This window comes from Gekko japonicus, unplaced genomic scaffold, assembly GCF_001447785.1.
Source record: "Gekko japonicus isolate JY-2015 unplaced genomic scaffold, Gekko_japonicus_V1.1 scaffold1746, whole genome shotgun sequence".
Lineage (NCBI taxonomy): Eukaryota > Metazoa > Chordata > Lepidosauria > Squamata > Gekkonidae > Gekko > Gekko japonicus.
In genome coordinates, this window is record NW_015159767.1 from 193,756 (window position 1) to 197,456 (window position 3,701).

Genomic DNA, 3,701 nt, shown 5'->3' on the forward strand with positions numbered 1-3,701 from the left:
CATAGAAACTTGGAAATTCTGCAGCTTTCCCATGTCTCCACTGGAAGAAGCCGGTCTCTTCCTTATTCCTGGAGTTAACATACTTCCCTAGAGCTGCCACCACCTAATTGTTAACAGTATCTCCTACTGGAGATAGATCAAGATGGGTAGCTGTGTTAGTCTGTCCATAGCAGCAGAAAAGAGTAAGAGTCCAGGAGCACTATAAAGACTAACAAAATTTGTGGTAGGGTATGAGCTTTCGTGTGTCACCGCTCACGAAAGCTCATACCCTTCCACTAATTTTGTTAGTCTTTAAGGTGCTACTGGACTCTTACTTTTTCTAGTATCTCCTACTGAAAAACTCTAGCACTCTTGTGTTGGCACTTAAGGACTCTTCCTTGGTTTCATGTCTCTGTTAGCACTTATGCACGCATGAACGAAATGTACGCTAAAGGGATGAAGGAATTGACTGCTTCCTCCTGCCCTTTGTTCCTCCTTGATAAGCATGACTGAATGGGCTGCATGTGAGTACAGAAATTGGTCTGCCAGCATTCAAAATGTTAGAAAATTTAATAAGGAAATAACAAGCACGCACAGCGTTTAGAAATCACAACGGAATGAGCAAAGATCAAAAGAAAAGCTTTGTAACCGCAGTCTGCTGACTCTGATTCTTGAATTACCCATAGTGGTGGTTAGAATAAGGATAGGCTAAATGTTCTTGAAGTTTCATGTTTCAAAAATGACCCTTTGCCTTAATTTTATAGAGTGGGGTTTCCTTTCGTTCAGCAGTACGTGATTATGATTGTGATGAAGCTCCGGTGTGAGATAGCTCCCTGTAAAAAGACAAGATGGCTAAGAACTAAGTTTTCTCCTTTATCCAGAGGTTTTATAACCTTTCTGTTGCCCATCCCTTGTGGGTCATCTCTCCTTGCCTGTCCCAGGAAGATCTGTTATTTCCCATTTGGTCTCCTGAGCAAATTTAGGTGTGACTTTTCTGTCCTTTGTTCTGCCCAGGTTAGGGCTATCTGCTTAACTACAAAGCTCTGTGATTGGGAGATGAGTTGTCTCCACCTTGCTTTTCCCATGTGTACCCGTTCGCTTATAAAAGGCACTCTATAGCCTCTGAGCCTGTGCAAAGAGCGGAATCAGCTATTGCCAACCTGAGCGGTAAAGCCCTGACCCAGAATGGCCCAGGCTAGCCTGATCTTGTCAGATTTCGGAAGCTAAGCAGCCCTGATTAACAGTTGGACGGGAGACCACCAAAGAAGTCCAGGGTTGCTACGCAGAGGTAGGCAATGGCAAGCCACCTCTGAACATCTCTGAGATCTGACAAGATTGGCTCAACTGGCCCATCCAGGTCAGGGCAAAGAGAAGAATGCACTGAGCTTCTGCAAAGCAAAGTCTTCCCCATCAAACTTTTGAAGTTCTTTGAGAAAGCTTCACAGACATAGATAAGGTTAATCCAGTAGACATCATACACTTAGAAGGAAAGAGAAGGCTTAGAGGGGACATGATGGCAATCTTCAAATATTTGAAGGGTTGTCATGTAGAAGATGGAGCAGGTCTATTCTCTCTTGCTCTGGATTGCAAGACTAGATCTAATGGGAGTCAATACCGGCTAAATATCAGGATAGACTTCCTAACTGTAAGAGTGGTTGAGCAGTGGAACAGACTGCCTCGGGAGGTGGTGGATGCTCCTTCGCTGGCCGTTTTTAAGCGTAGGCTGGATGACCATCTCTCGGGTATGTTGTAGGTCTATGCTCCTGCAGAGTGCAGGGAGGTTGGACTAGACCTGCAAGGTCCCTTCCAACTCCAACGTTCTATGATTCACTTGGACTTCCAGAAATCTTTGGACAAGGTTCCTCACTGAAGGCTCATGAGGAAACTTAGAAATCAGGAGGATAAGAGGACAGGAATGACAGAAACCAGAGAACGGAAATAAAGGGACAGTTCTTGCAAGGGAGGGAAGTAAGCAGTGGGGTCCCACGGCAAATGGTTCTGGGACCAGCGCTATTTAATCGGTCTGTTAATAGGGAGCAGCCGTGGCTTGGTGGAAGAGCCTCTGCTTGGCACGCAGAAGGTCCCAGGTTCAATCCCCCACACCTCCCATTCAAGGGCCCAGATGGTAGGTGATGTGCAAGATCTCCATGATAGAGCCTGTAGAGCCGCTGCCAGTCTGAGTAGACAATACTGACTTTGATGGACCCAGGGTCTGACTCAGTGCAAGGCAGCTTCACGTGTCAATGATCTGGATTCCTCGGAGAGGAGCGGGGTGGTCCAGTTTGCCAAACTCAACCAACCATTCAAGACAGTGATAACCAAAGCAGCTTAACGGAGCAGCGCAAAGGGATCTTTCCAAACCAGGCGAGTGAATGAGAATGCGGCAAATTAACTTCAGGGTGAGTAAGTGTGAAATTATGATCCTTGGGGCAAAACCATCCTGGATTTAAATATACGCTGATCGGCTCTTAATGGGCAGTGACAGACCAGGGAAGAAGGTCCTGTGGCCATGGTCTTTGCCCTTTGAATGCCTTTCTTCTACTGGGCGGTTGTTTAATCCAGCGGGTAGAAAGTTGGCAGATATGGGCATGAACAATCCACAAGAATAACACACAGTCCCAAGACAGTCAGGTATGAAAAATTATACAGATGTGTGCTAGATGCCCACAGAACAATAGAATAATACAATAACGAAGGAGACTAGATTAAAGCCATAACATCATTTAAAGGTCAAGGTTCCCTTGCTCGAAAGCCAATTGAATCTGACTCTTTGCGATGCTCATCTCTGTTTCCAAGCCGAAGAGCCCGCGGTGTCCGAAGACATTTCTTGCTTTCAAACTGCTAGGTTGGCAGGAGCTGGAACTAGAGCCGGGAGCTCACTCCGTCATGCGGCACACTCGGGTCTCGAACTGCTGAACTACCGACCTTCCACAGCCTGCAGTTCAGCGTCTTAACCACTTGAGCCACCGCAGCTCCTCTAACATCATTTAGTGTCTGGTAAAAAACAACCACTTATTCCTATATCCCGCTTACAGTCTGGTATTCTCAAAAGCAGTCTGCTCCAAATCCAATCAATCTGTAACTCTCTTGCAACACTTTTCCCAGATATTTAAGTGTTTCAGACCTCTGGTCTTTCCTCAGGAACAAATCTATAAACAAAGAATTCCGGTGATATTACATTGCAATTGCTTTGTTTTATCCAGCAGGTAGAAAGTTGGCAGACGTGGGCATGAACAGATAGGCGAGAATTCGCTGACTGTTCAAGCTGCATGCGTGGTCCCACGCCCACACGGCCACGGCCGCCTCGCTTCCATTTTCTGGAGCAGATTTTGCTTCTTGATCCACCGGCTTTCCTCTTTCGATCCTCCTAACTTGAGCTCAGGCTCGGGGGATTACCCCCACCTAACTGGATTGGATTGGCAGAGAGAGGGGAGATGAAGGGCCTGGCTGGAGAAGCCGCTAAGCCCTCCCCAAAGACCAAAGATGCTTCCCTCGAGTGCGGGTGACACAGGAGAAAGGATTCCATCTCGGAAGCCACGGCTTCTCTTCTGTTGATGTAGATCAAGATGGACAGCCGTCTTAGTCTGTCTGTAGCAGTAGAAAAGAACAAGAGTCCAAGAGCACCTTAAAGAGAGCCAGTTTGGTGTCATGGTTAAGTGCGCGGACTTTAATTTGGGAGAACTGGGTTTGATTCCCCACTCCTCCACTTGCAGCTGCTGATG